Here is a 14,793-nt window from a genome sequence, read left to right on the forward strand (position 1 = left end):
CCTTTGTTTCTTAGCACTTCCTTACTTCCTTGAGGTCAGAGCCCACACATGTTTGTGGAGCTCAGGTTCTGATGCCAGAAAACGCTGGGATTATATACCCGTGTTCTGGCCCGTACTAGCTCTCTTTGAGCCTCATTCTCCTCATCTGTAAAATGAGCATATTAATACAGTCCTTGTGGTGTTCGGTTTAAAATTATATAAGACACTGTGTGGAAAGCACCAGGCACAGTTTTCCACAATGTACCTGTCATTCTTATTTTCATTCTTTTTTTTTTTAATTTTATTTATTTATTTATTTTTGGCTGTGTTGGGTCTTCATTGCTGGGTGCAGGCTTTCTCTAGTTGCAGCGAGCAGGGGCTACTCTTCCTTGTGGCACGCAGGCTTCTCATTGCGGTGGCTTCTCTTGCCGCGGAGCAAGGGCTCTAGGCGCATGGGCTTCAGTAGTCGTGGCATGTGGGCTCAGTAGTTGTGGCTCACGGGCTCTAGAGCGCAGGCTCAGTAGTTGTGGCACACAGGCTTAGTTGCTCCACGGCATGTGGGAACTTCCCGGACCAGGGCTCGAACCCATGTCCCCTACATTGGCAGGCGGATTCTTAACCACTGAGCCACCAGGGAAGCCCTTCATTCTTATTATTATTATCATCAATATTATTTCTAGTTCCTAACACCAGATAGCATCCCTAGTGATAATCCACCTAATCATTTCATAGTGGAAGACTTTGAGGTGCTGAGAGAGGAAGAGGTTCACTGAAAGGGGCCCTGCAGAGCATGGCCATTGGAATAGAAACTGCAGTTTTTAGACCCCAGGTGGATTCTGCAGAGTCACAGCTGATACCCCAAAGTGTCTCTGTCACTCAGCACCCATCCAGGCTGGGGACGCCTTCAAGTTCTCATCCTTTGCAGCAGAGCTGACCTGGTTCTCCCTTGTGCCTCTCTCCTCTCGTTTTCCTTACAGAGAGATGGATCTGTGTTAAACTGCCCTTGGCGACTCCGCAGTCTTCTAGCAGAACTGCAGCAAGGCACTGGGTGTTTCCAGAGTGCTGGCCTGTGGGAAGAGGGAAAGGGCTTTGGGGTTCTGATTAATTTCCTGCGAGGGGGGACAGGCAAATGGCTGTTCTGAATTGCCTGGGCTGGTCCTCAAGAGCCCCTAACAAATCGCAGCTTATTTCTAGAATAAGAGATTCCAAAATTCAACTTCCCATGAAAGGAAGGCATGGCCACAGGATTGCTGCAGGCAAAGAAAGGGCCTTTACTGAGTCCCTGCTATGTGCTGATTCCAAGCATTGCAGACACTTGGAAGAGAGAACCCAGGACATACAGGGGAGGTTCTGAAGACAGAACCTTCTCTCTGGGACCCATGAACTGATCAGCCACTTATTCATTCATTCAGAGCAAAAGCTTTGGCACAGGACAGATCAGGATTCAAATCTCAGCTCCATTACTTACCAGTTGTGTGACCTTGGGCTTTCAAGTCTCTGCACCTCAGTTTCTCATCTGAAAAATGTGAATAATAATAGTATTTATTCCATTCAGGGGCTGTGAGGATCAAATAAAATAACATGTGAAAGAGCTTAGTTCAGAGCCTGGCATCTAGTTCATGCCAGGATATGGTGGCTGCTGTGACTATTCCAACATGGCCTCCCAGTAAGGCCTCTCATGTGCTGGCCTCTGGACTGGAGGTAATAGTTCCAACCATAAGAAGCTCATTTGGTAAAAGGAATGGAATAGATTTTCATGAATAGGCAAGAAAAGGTGTCTACCGGGTATTGTTAAATTTAAAAAAAAAAGAGTAAGAATAAGTTGCAGAATTACAGAAGTAGTAGGATTCCATAATTATAATTTATATGCTTAGTATATGCATTACAAAATGGAGAATATAGAAAACTAAATACGATGCCTTCTTTTTATTTTGCGTTTCTTTGTGTGTGTGTGTGTGTATAGCAGGAATTTTCAAAAAAGACTCTACTGAATGCTAAGAGGGAGAAAGAGGATGAAGACACAGCTACAGGGTGTATCAGCAATGGGCATGTGAATCAACTGTTCATACGCCATAGAAAATTCTACAGGTTCCACCTCATTCTTCATGGCATTCCAGGGAAAGCCCCAGCCCAGACAATTCTCATCTTCTCATGTCTCCCCAGCCCTTAGCTGCACTTGAACTTTCAATGGTATAGCCAGAGGCAAGACTCTGAACAGAACTCCCAGGAACCAGAGCAAGGCCAGTAGTATTCTTCCTTTAAACAGGAAGAATCTTTTTTTGCTCCCTGTCCTGCGCCCCATCCCCACCTCCCAAGGAGTAAACAATCTGACAGCATCTTGCGGCTACAGTGCCTAAACCTGCCTGCACTTTCATTTCTCCTCATTATATCTTTCTGCAATTTAAATTTTTTTACAAAGAGGATGTATTACTTGGTCATCAGAAAAAAGGCAGTAAAGATGTATATAATAAGAAAGCTAACCAAGCCCGTGCTGGCTCACTTTTGTTGGTTTCCAAACAATAAATTAGAACAATGTGGTTGAGGCCAATGCTTAAGTCTCACAGGAATCATAGAAAGTAAGAGTGGGAAGGGATAGAATCACCCTCAGTTTCTCCTACCACCCCCCAAATGGCATAATTTTAAGTCCTCTCACATTTCAGACCACCCACCAACACATGTATTTCATACATTCATTCAACAAACACTTATGGATCCTTTACTATAAACCAAGCATCATATAGGTTATGAAGGTCATTATTCCTATCTTGCAGATTAGAAAAACAAGACTCAAGGAGGTAAAGTAAACTGCCCAAAGTCTCACATCTATTGGGATCTAAACCAAGACCTTCACAACATCAAAACTCAATTCCTAAAGGGTGAGGGCTAAATTCCAAAGTGAGTGCTCTGTGTACTTAGGCAGCCATGATTGCTGGGTGGCCTCGGGCAAGTCACTGAACTCTTCGCAGCAGCAGTTTCCCCATCTCTGTGGAGTAAGGACATACCTGCATATTTTACGTAAGTTAAGCACTTTGTAAGTTATAACACATAATTCAAAGGGAAGTCATTATGTCACTCTTCTGAGACTGATTCTCACTCATCTTTGGATCTCTTGGTGCTTTCCCCATTCGTGTTTATCCCCATTAATGTTTACCCCCCATTAACATATTTAGGACAGTCTTCCTTGCACAAGCTCATATTATACCCCCCACTAGCCTGGGACCTCCTCAAGGAGTGGAAAAATGCTTATTCATTTCTAATTCCTTTCTGCCCCTAGTGCAGTGTCTGGCAGTCCCTCCATTCCTTCACTCTTTCATTTATTTCATAACAAATGGCTGAGAGCCTAACATGTGTAAGACAGCAAAGGTCCCTGCCTTCTTAGACCTTAAGACTGGTGGGGTGGAGAGACAAGAAAATATTAAGCACAGTTAATTACTTCATTAATTAACTGCATTAAATCTCACAGAGTGGGACTTCCCTGGTGGTACAGTGGTTAAGAATCCGCTTGCCAATGCAAGGGACACGGGTTCAATCCCTGGTCCAGGAAGATCCCACATGCCATGAAGCAACTAAGCCCTCGAGCCACAACTACTGAGCCCACATGCCACAATTACTGAAGTCCGGCGCCTAGAGCTCGTGCTCCGCAACAAGAGAAGGCACCGCAATGAGAAGCCTGCACACTGCAACAAAGAGTAGCCCCCACTCATCTCAAGTAGAGAAAGCCCGTGCGCAGCAATGAAGACCCAACGCAGCCAAAAATAAATTAAAAAAAAAAAAAATCTCACAAAGTATCAGCCCAGGTGCAATGAGAGCTTGGGGGACGTGTTGTGGGGACCTAAGTGAATCCAGGACATAGGGAAGGCTTCCTAGAGGAGGTGGCCTTGAGGCCTAGAGATGTTAAGAAATTTGTTCAGTGTCACACAGCTGTTGAGTGGAAATCTGGGATTTTAACCCAGAACACTTGACTCCACACCCATATTCTTCTACTAAACAACACTGCCTTTTATCTCCTCCCTCCTATTCTTCCCTGGCTCTTATTGGTGAAAGGGAGCAAGGTCTGTCTAACACGGGATGCTCAAAAGCAATGTTTTTCCAAGATTGTGGAATCAGGGCCCCCTTTGAGAATCTGGTGAAATCCATGAAACATCTCCCATGTATACATGTATACAGACAGACCCACAAAGTCTTGCCTGCAATTTCAGGGTCCATAGGCATCCTGAGGCCCAGGTTTACAACTCACACCATGGGGACCATAGGACTTTATAGTGAGATTCTCAGAACCTCAGAAAGAGATACCAGGGCCCCATGGGGACCTCAAGTTCAGAGACAGACCCCAGGATTCTATAAAAAGATTCTCAAGATCCAGGCGAAAGAGGCTGGGATACTGTAGAGACCCCAAGTCCTTCCCCTGCAGAGACGTTAAGATGCCACATAGATTGCAGAGGAGGCTCAGGCCTGGACAAAGCTGGTGTCCCCACAGGGGAACCCGTGGGCCTTGGAAAGCTATGGTGAGACCTTTTTTGGGTCGCTGACACCTTTGAGGAAAAATGCAACACACAAGATGCTGTACACAAAATCAAGGCTTTCACAGACCTCTAGGAGGCCATCAGTAACCCCCAGAATCAGGCCTCCTGTTCTTGGGCCTCCACAAGAACCTGAAGCCCCTCAAGAACCTGGACCAGGACCACAGACTCAAGGCACAAACTCTAGAGTCAAACAGACCACGGGTCGAATTCTGGCCCTGCTGTTTACTAGCCATGACCTTGGGCCACTCACCTACAAACCCTCAGGCCTCAGCGTCTCACCTCCCAAAAGAAAGGGTCGGTCACCTCTCCCTCCCCAGTCCAAGCCCCCGCGGCGTGGGCTCCGAGGCGGGTGGGGTGTAGGCGCCTGCGGGACCCAGTCTCTCCGCTCCGGCGCCCGGGAGGGACCAGGACTGCAGCACTTTCCTGCAATGCTAATGGGCCGACTGCAGCGGGAGTGCGGGCGGCGCGGGAGGTGGCGCGCCTGCCGCAGTGACAGCGACGCGCCGCGCCCCCGCGGGCCTGGGAAGCCGGCGGGGCCGTTCCCACCCGCCGGGCAGGGCGTTCCCGCCGGCCGGCTTCCTGCAGTCGGGGGCAGCAGAGGGGGGAGGCTCGGAGGGGCCGCGGGGCCCGGCAGGCCTGGTTCCTGGCTTTCTCTCCACGTTTCCTGAGCAGGACCGGCCGGGGGATGGGACCCAGCACAAACGTCCTTCCTGGGAGCGCAGCCAGGAAATCGCGTCCTGGTTCGCTCAGGTTCCTCCTCTGTCCGGGAAGGTGCCGATTGCGGTCCGTAATCTTCTCGTATTTACCCACTGGGTGTGATGCGACCCGCTTACCGCTTCCGGAAGCTGAGAGCTGAAAAGGCAGACCCCAGACCCTACAACACAGCAAGATTCCAGCCCCATGATGGAAGTTAATTCCATCCTACGGATGAGAAAACTGAGGCTTGAAGAAATGAAGTGACTTACCCAAGGCCTTCATAAAAACATTACTGCAAATAAAATAAAGTGTTCACTACCTACCAGGCGCTGTGCTACAAATGCTCTAAATGTAATTGTATCATTGAGTCCTCAGAACCTATGAAGATAACTATTGTCCCTATTTTATAAATGAGGAGACTGAGAACCAGAGAAGCCAAGTGGCTTCTCCGATGTCTCACAGCTAGGAATTAAATGCCAATCTCCTGTTTCCAGAGCTCAGGCCATTCCACTATCCTGCGTCCCAGATGTCCTATTTCAACGCATTACAGTGAGTAACCTGAGAATCAGAACCCTGTCTCCTTTGTCTTTGGGTCCCCCAAACCCCACTTGGAACTTGACACAAAATAGGCACTCGGAGATGACTCTGGAGCCTAGCACAGAAGCTCAAAGTTAGAAGGACTAGTAGGAAGCATCTAGCCTGACTACTTCTAGAGCCTTCAGCCAAGTGAAAATTCAGCCTCTGCTTCAATACTTCCTGTCATGAGGAACTCTCCCTCTCGCATCATAATCCATTCCCCTGTTGGACAAATATGTTTGGTCTAAAATATAAATACTTAATTTTGCTCACGGTTCCTTGTAAACAGAGGAAGAACATTTCCCTCCTCTTGGGCATAATACACACCGCATGGTATCCTTAGCCATTTTATAAGGGTTCAATAATTTTAAGTCCTTGTGAACTGGAACAGTGCCAGCTATTTACCAGAGATGTTCCCCTTTCATGTGTAGAGTTGTTTCAGAGTAAAGCAGCCAGCCCAGACTACATTTTCCAGCACCTCTTGCAACTAAGTATGTGACAATGGGATATGGGCAGAGACAATGTGTGCGTGTCCAGGCCAAATCCAAGTTAAGAACTATGTATGCTTTCTCAAAGCTCTCTCATTTCTCTCCCATCTGCCAACTGGATGCCAACACCACATGAACCTGGGAAACCACATGCTGAACACAGCAGAGCCTTGGTCAGCCTGGGTTTCACCCAAGTCGCTTGACTGAATGGTACCCACATTGAACCAACTTCTATTTAGTGTTTAGGCATTGAGATCTCAGGATTTCTCTCTTACAGCAGTTAGCATAACTTAACTAACACTGGGACCAACTTAGGTTCATTGTTATGTCCTCCACTTCACAAAGCATGATGTTGGTCACAGAAAAGTTGCTCAAAAGACATCCATCTAGCACTGACTGTGTCCACCTGGTTCAGCTGGGCAGAAAGAGTCTGTTCATCTCACTGATGCATTATGTCTTGTCTATTCCAAAAAGGGTTTTGCATTGCAGCTGCAAGCCTATTTGATGGATAATTAAAGAGCAAGAATCAAGAAGTAATGAAAGCCTGGACCAAAGGACAGTGGAGAAGGAGGGAAGAAAGGTGAAAAATTGACTAATAATAGCAGAAATGCTAGGTCAAGTTTTCTAAGGACAGCAACTGTGACAGAGCAAAAACCATGGCTCTGAGTTTCCTGGCAGTCAAAGCAAAGAGGGAAACAGGATGAGTTACAAATTATATGGGAAGTAGTAAACATGTGATTAAGCACACAAACCCCAGAGCCAATCTGTGTTGTTTTGAAGCCCAACTCTACCACTTACTTAGGCAGTTATTTAACTTCTCTGTGCTTCTGTTTTTCATCTAAAAAATGGAGATGATATAATAATAATACCCCTCTCTTAGGGTCATTGGGAGGATTAAATGAGCCAAGGCATATTCAGTTCTTATAACAGGCCTGTCACGTGGTGAATTCTATATAAGAATTAGCTGTTGCTACAGTCTGATTGGAAGAATCAGGTCAGTGATGTGGAAGAGACAATTTTTTCCCTGTACTAAACTCTCAGAGGCATGTATTACATAAGGGACCCCAACTAATACCATGGACTGTGCCTCAGTCAGACTTATGACAACTGCTGGGCCCTGTATCCCATGGTCATTTCTCTTATTGGCTTTTGGTCCAGACAAGCCTTGGCATTCTACTCACTAGGTAACTCTGGGGGCAGATTGTTCGGGTGCCCTAAGTGCCTTTCTGATGACCTGTCCACAAGGCAGGTAAGTGTCATGGTGACAAGCAAAGGGGCTGGTGTCAGACCCAGGTACATTTGTTAACCTCTTCAAGCCTCAGTTTCTCCACCCATACAGTGAAGATAACAACAAATAGTACCTACCTAAGAGACCTGCTATAAAGATTCCATGAAAGAATAGATACAAAACCCTTACCACAATGACCGGAACTATGGGAAGATTGTACTACACCAGCACTCACAAAATAAGGGAGAAACTGCCAAAATTAAAGTAAGGAATCTCACCTGAGATCCCTGGAGTACGGAGAATCATTTTTAATGCTTTAAAAATTGAAACAGTTAAGACTCCGGGCTTCCACTGCAGGGGGCATGGGTTTGATCCCTGGTCAGGGAACTAAGATCCTGCATGCTGCATGGCTAAAATAAATAAATAAATAAATATAAAATTTTGTTTAAAAGTGGAACAGAAATGGTAATTTCCCGCAGAATGTGGCCCTGGGCTGACCAAGGCATCATTTCTTTGCTTCTGGCTGGAATTCCCTTGGCCTGATTCAGTGTGGTGTGCAGCCCAGGCTGGCCTGTTTTTGGAGCCACCCTGGCCTGATGAGGTGCTGCAGAGCCAAAATGACCACCGTGCCACAGCAAAAGACTGTTTCTGAGGGGAGTTGAGAACCGGAAGCTCCCCCTTGGGCTTCCATGTGTTGGGTGCTTCCTCGGTTCCCAGCACTGCACTGAGCATATTACGTTGCCCTGACAACAGCTTCAAGGGGTGAGCCCTACTGGCAACCACATTTTATGGATGAGTAAACTGAATATCAGAGAAGCAAAGTGACCTGTCTAGGGTCACACAGCTAAGAACTGGCTAGTCTGGTACACGAGAGAGATGTGTGTTTCTAACCATTAGACCACACTGCATCTCCCCTGCACCCTGGCCCAGGATCTTGTCTCTCTCATTAGCCTAGGCTATCTGTTTTCCTCAAGGATCTTCTAGGAAACACCCACTGTAGGGACCACCTTCTCCTCCTGTCTGGGCAGCCCCTTACCCTGTGAGAACTATCTCCTGGACAAGACAGACAAGTGTTAATGGTGTGCCTTAAGCTGGTCAGAAGCTCTGAGTGGATGGAAAACCCGCCACCATCGCCATCACAGAGTCCAGTCTCAGCTCTCATTTGCTCAGCCTCCTGGTTGGTCTCTCTCTCTGCCTCCAGGCTCCCCCACCTCCATTCCTCCCTTCACCTGCAATCAGGGTGATGGGTCTCAACACTTACCTAACCAAGTCATCCCCCTTCTGAATAACCTTCAGCAGCTCCCTATTGCTCCCAGGATAAAGTTCAAAGTCAATCGTCTGGTATAGCCCTCAAGGCCCAGCCTACTTCTCCAACTCTCTCTTTGCTCTCAGGCATCCTTGGCCCCCATCACCCCAAACATTCATAGTTCCCAGCCCCAGAGCCTTTGCACATGCGGTTCCTGTGTGATGTGAGGTGAACGAGCTGCCAGGCCTAAGCTGTGTTGTGAGATTGTCAGATTCCATTAACCTCATCTTCTCCCTGCCCTCTAACCAAGACGTCTCTGCCAGCAGGAGTTGCCCACCATCCACCTGGAAAAGGGACCAGTCAGGAAGAGGGCATAAGCAACTCGGGCTCTGTGTAGAGTCCTGGGAAATGAGGACCTTGTCTTGCATCCACTCTACGTGTCAGAAACTAGGTGTCAGGAGGTGACATGATAAAGCAGCAATGGGGAGCTGGATTTCCTACCAAGTCTACGTGACGCCTGTATCCAAGTTTTGAACAATTCCCCAAGGCAATCTCCTTATTTGAGGCAGAATTCACCTCTGTATATGTATATAATGTATACAGTTGCCTGAGTGCTGTCCCAGAGCAGGCAGTCTTCCCACCTCGTTATTTCCACTTGCTAGGAATAATTGCTCTGAATGAGGAAGGCGCCCACTCATCGTTGATTCCTGTGCCTTTCTCTGGTGCCCCTGTGCCACCTGGTGGGCATATATAGAATAGACCAGTATTTCTGCCGACAGCTCTGAGGAAGGAGGCCTAGGGTAGGTGCCCTTAGCCAAATTCTCCAGGGTGGCATTTTCATCTCAGTCTACATTCCCCTCTGAGACCCCAGGGCTCATCTGCGCCTGAGGTCCTGAAAAAGGCAGAAGCTGATTCTGTCTCACTGTGGAATCTTGGGTCTGTCACGGCCCCTCTCTGGGCTCAGGTTCCTCATCTATAAAAAAGGACCTGAAGAAATCGGGCCCTACCAGCTCTGACATTCTAGGATCTGTGTCTAAAGTTCATTAAGTGGGAACTTCCCTGTTGGCACAGTGGTTAAGAATCCGCCTTCCAATGCAGGGGACGCGGGTTCAATCCCTGGTCAGGGAACTAAGATCCCACATGCCGCGGGGCAACTAAGCCCACGCACAACTACTGAGCTCGCATGCCTCAACAAGAGAGCCGGTGTGTGGCGAACTACAGAGCCCACGTGCTCTGGAGCCCGCATGCCACAACTAGGGAGAGAAAAAAAGAAAAAAACCGCACACCACAACTAGAGAGAAGCTCACGCGCTGCAACTAGAGAGAAGCCTGTGCACAGCAATGGAGACCTGACGCAGCCAAAAAACTGAAAAAGAAAATAAATTTTAAAAATAATAATAATAATAAATAAAGTTCACTTAAGTGACCTGTGGCTCTGCCTCCTTCTTTAGCTCAATGGGAAGAATGTAAATTCCAGGGGGGCAGGGAAGTTGCTGGCTTATTCACCCTCTATCACAAGTGCATGGGACAGTGCTTCAAACATAGATGCTTTACTGGGTTTGAGGCTGTATTAATAGAAGCACTGTATGTACAATGAAGGAGGTAACACTCCTGTCCATGTCTGGAGTTCCGAGTTCCATTTGGGATCAGAACTTTGAAAGGGACATGGAGAAAGTGTAAGTCATTCATAGGAGGATGAAGAAAATAATAGCTGAAAGGGGGACCACAAAACTACACAGTATGGGGGAACAGTTGAAGAAGCCAGAATATTGAATCTGGTATAAAAAAGACTCAGACATCTTCCTTCAAATATCTGAAGAGGGCATCTGGGGAAAAGAAATGGGAGAACTAGGAATTAGGGTCGTTACTTTAAGGGAACAGATATTTCTTTCCCCAAAACCAAAAGAAGTTTTCAGTCTGAGCTACATAAAGAACAGACCTGAATTTGAATCCCAGTCTGTCCCTAACTAGTTTTGTAACCTTGGGCAAGTTTCTTTATCACATTAAGCCTTGGTTCTCTCATCTGTAAAATGGGTATAATGTGGAGCACACAGGACTGTTGCGAGGATAGAATGACATAAAACATTTTTAAAGTGCCTAGTGCGAGGCCTAGTGCCTGGTTAGTGCTGAAGGAGTGTTGCTGTGGTTAAAAACATAGAGAGGGAGTGAGTACCCTGTCACTGGAAGTGTAAGCAGAGGCTCGAGGATAACGTGGCAGGAATGGGAAGGAGTCAAGCAGCTAGTGGGACTGTGGCTCGGGGAAGTGGTGCAGGCTGGTAGCTAGTAGTACTGGCTCTTGGTCACAATGATTAGATGTTTATCTTGGCTTTGCAATTTAATTGCTGTGCAAATTATTTAACCATTCTGAGCCTCAGTCTCCCCAGCTGCAAAATAGGGATAAGTAGTTCCCACCTCACCGAGTTGTTGGGGGATGAAGCAATCAAAATGTGAGCGGCTTCTCTGATGTTAATGATCTGATTGGGATTGTCCTGGATGACCTTGAAGGTCCCCTCCCATCTGATATTCTCCAGGTGTGGAATCCCTGCTCTTGCCCTTGGGAGCAGACTGCAGGGGGCCCTGGGGAAGCAGGTAAATGCACTGTCCTAAGACTCCCAGATGCAGAAGACTCCTTGCATCTGCTCCTTGCCAGGGGCAGTGTAAACAGGGCACTGTCCCTTTCCCTCCCCCACAAGCCAGCCTTTCCTGTGACAGGAAGGTGGCTAGGATGGCATCTGAGGAAGCTGAGGGGGCAGGACACAGAATGGGTTACGGGACAGGACAGTGGTGGACAGGCTGTCTGGTTTTCTAATCTGCTTATGCACTTTGGTCCCCAGATAAACTGTGAGCTCTGTGAGGGATCCAACTGCTGTACAGGGTACAGAAATTAGCCAACAGCCTAGGGAGGATCAGAAGTTGCCAAATGGCAGCCCAGGGGCCGGATCTGGCTCACAGGTTTGTTTAGTTGTCTGCATAGTTGCACAGTGGTTTGTTTTTTAAATTAGTTACCAACATTTAAAAATAAGGGGATTGCATTAAAAATCCCAATTCCTTACTCTCTTCAAAGTCAGCAGAGCTGACACATTTCTGTATGGCACGAGTTAGTGAGAGATGAGTAGTAGCTGCCACCTTTAGTTAGGGCATATGAGCTCCAGTCACCAGAGTCCCCACACCTCCCAGTTGTATCACACCAGTCAGCTTCACTCACTTATGAATGTGCAAATTACTTAACCATTCTGAGCCTTAGTCCCTTGAGTTTATGATCCCTGGGATAGAGGGATATCTAAGCAATATCTAAGGACAATGGGACAAATCCCAGCCTGGTTATGTGATTCATGAGTGCTCTGAACTCCATTTCCGCATCTGTGAAAGGGGGAGAAGGACACAGATCCCTCCCAGAGCTGATATGAAGATTACTTAAGAAAATGTCTGTAAATCACCTGGAACATAGGTGCTCAACAAAAATTCCTTGTGAGTATACCACGGCCCAGGCTCATTCAATACTCTCCCTGGTTTTGAATGCCACAGTCCTGGGCACAGTGCCAGGTCCCAATCACCCTTTGAGGCTAGTGTTATTGTTATACACACCATACAGAAGAGCAAACTGAGGCACAGAGAGATATTAAGCAAGTAAATGGAAGAGCTGGCATACATAGCCCAGTTTGTCTGATTCCCAAACCTGTGCTTTTCCCGCACAGCCACACGCCATTTTGGCCCTGACCACATCCACTGGGGTTGAGTGTGAATTCTGAGGTATAACTAACTATAGGGCTGGAATTCTAGCTCTACTAGCATTTACTAGCAGTGTGACACTGGACGAATTATCTAATTTCTTGGGACTTCCAGTATTTTATCTGGAGGATAGGAAAAGGACCATCTTCATGTGGGTTAAATGAGTTAAATGCTCATAAAATACTTAGGGCAGTACCTGGGTACACAGTAAGAGCTCAATAAATGCTAGTTATTGTTATCATTAATTCAGCACTGGCTGTGTGCCAGGTACTAAGAGTACAAAGATCAATGAGAGTCCCTGTGGGGCTCAAGATGAGCGATCATAGGCCAGAGTGATGTGCTGTCAGGGAGCCTGGCTGTGGAAGCAGAGGTGGGTAGTGGTTAACTTTACGTGTCAGTTTGTCAGGACCACAGTGCCCAGACATTTGGTCAAATATTATTCTGGATGTTTCTGTGAGGGTGTTTTTGGATAAGATGGACATTTAAGCCAGTGGACTTTGAGTAAAGCAGATTGCTCTCCATAATGTGGGTGGGCCTCATCCAATCAGTTGAAGGCCTGCATAGAACAAAATGGCTGACGTCCCCTAAGCAAGAGAGACTTCTCCAGAAGATGTCCTTTGGGCTTCACCAGCAACATTGGCTCTTCTGCACCAGACTGCTTTTGGACTCAAGGTGGAACACTTTTGTCTGAATCTCCGGTCTGTCATCCTCCCCATCAGATTTTGGACTCATCAAGCCTCCACAATTGTGTAAGTCAATTCCTTGAAATAATTCTCTTTCTATATAAATGCACATCCTATTTGTTCTATGTCTCTGGAGAACCCTGACTAAAAGAGCGGGGGGTAGTACCAATACCTTTGGCAGTGCTAGCCTGGAGAAGGTTGTCCGGGGGCCCTGACCCTCTCCCTTATAGATGTAACTGTCTTTAATATTTGGGGTGCATTTACTATGAGGATCCCACAAAGCTGGGAGAGATAGCACCTATAGAGGCTGACAGAATCAGGATGCAAAACCCACTTAATCTTCAGAATGATGTGTAGGAACCTACAAGAAGAAATGTAACATGGATCAATGAAAAGTCCTCCCCTTGGGCTCAATTGTGCAGAGACAGAATCAGGGACCAGGGGGCAGGAGAATGTAGCCAGCTGGAAAGCACTAGGTGTGTATAAGACTTGGCACTTTAGTTTGACAACAAGTGCAATATGGGCCAATTCCTTCCTGGGTTACGTTAAGTTCTGATGAGGCATGAGGCTGATGAGCCTGAGGAGACACAGCCCTGGCCTCCAGGTTCCAAAAAGGCAGGATAGGGACGGGCAGGTGGAAGTTACTGGAAATCAGATTTGGGCCCAGTGGGAAGAACAGTCAGTACTGACCAAGATGGCCTGGGTGTCTCATGGGCACTGATCTCCCTGTCACCAAGAATGTTCTAGGAGTTATCCCTTCTTCACGATGTAACCAAGACAGTGCTGTGAAGAGAAAGAGCATGCACTTTGGATGGGATGGACCTAGATTCAAACTAGTTAGTGTGAGTGTGACCTCAGATGAGTCACCCTGAGCCCATGCACCTCAGGGAGTACCCGTGCTGCACTGGAAATCCCTGGGTTGCCTCTTAACGCAGCCAATGAATATAACCTGTTTACCACACTGGCTGGCTCACACTGAGAAACATCCTCTGGCTGTCCTCACTTCCCTGCCCAAGGCGCCAACCCCGTGCCAACCCAAGAGTGCCTCGTGTTGCCCAAACTTGCTGCCCTCCAACCCGTGAGAGGACCGAGTAGCAAGAGAGAGGTGTGTCCTCCTGCTATCTGTCTCGATGCGTTCAGTAGCAAGTAACAGAAAAATCCAGCGAACAGTGTTTAAATCATAAGGATGATTACTGTTCACTTAACAAGTAATCTGAGACAGGCAGTCCCAGGGAAGCTTTGGTGCCTCAGTGATGCAGTCAAGGAAGTGGGCTTGCTCTTTCTCCTCTGCCATCCTCAGGGCATCCACAAGGTTTTCCTGCAGGATCACAGGATGGCTGCCCAAGCTTCCCATCCTCACCGGACAGCTCCCAAGAAGGAAGAACATTTTTAGAACTTTTTTTTCCTCACATGTCTCTCTTTCCCTGCAAGGAGTATCTTTCCAAAGGCCCTAGCAACTTTCCCTTGTATCTTTTTATTTTATTTATTTTTTAAAATTGAAATATAGTTGATTTACAATGTTGTGTTTCCCCTTATATCTTGAATAACCAGCTTCTCCAGGTTGGCAAGGTACTTCTCCATTTTGTACCTAAATTTTCAGATCCTGGGAACCCCCTTGGTCCCTGGCAGATCTGACCAGTTGGTTT

General features: G+C 47.1%; 1 protein-coding gene across 2 annotated transcripts in view; it reads right to left on the minus strand.

Moving 5' to 3' along the window:
• Window positions 1-250: 250 nt before the first annotated feature.
• The window catches only part of HTR1D (5-hydroxytryptamine receptor 1D), a 43,837-nt gene continuing 29,294 nt past the window's right edge, over window positions 251-14,793 (minus strand). The window contains exons 1-3 of one of the 2 annotated variants that reach the window (XR_010940043.1): window positions 4,753-5,142; window positions 1,448-1,495; window positions 251-1,046 (exon numbers count right to left, since the gene is read on the minus strand). The gene's annotated coding sequence lies outside the window, so the exon portion shown is untranslated. Of the gene's footprint in view, window positions 1,047-1,447; window positions 1,496-4,752; window positions 5,143-14,793 lie in introns of those variants that run through there. The other variant, XR_010940042.1, reaches the window with a different exon arrangement.

Source organism: Pseudorca crassidens, chromosome 2 (genome assembly GCF_039906515.1).
Source record: "Pseudorca crassidens isolate mPseCra1 chromosome 2, mPseCra1.hap1, whole genome shotgun sequence".
Lineage (NCBI taxonomy): Eukaryota > Metazoa > Chordata > Mammalia > Artiodactyla > Delphinidae > Pseudorca > Pseudorca crassidens.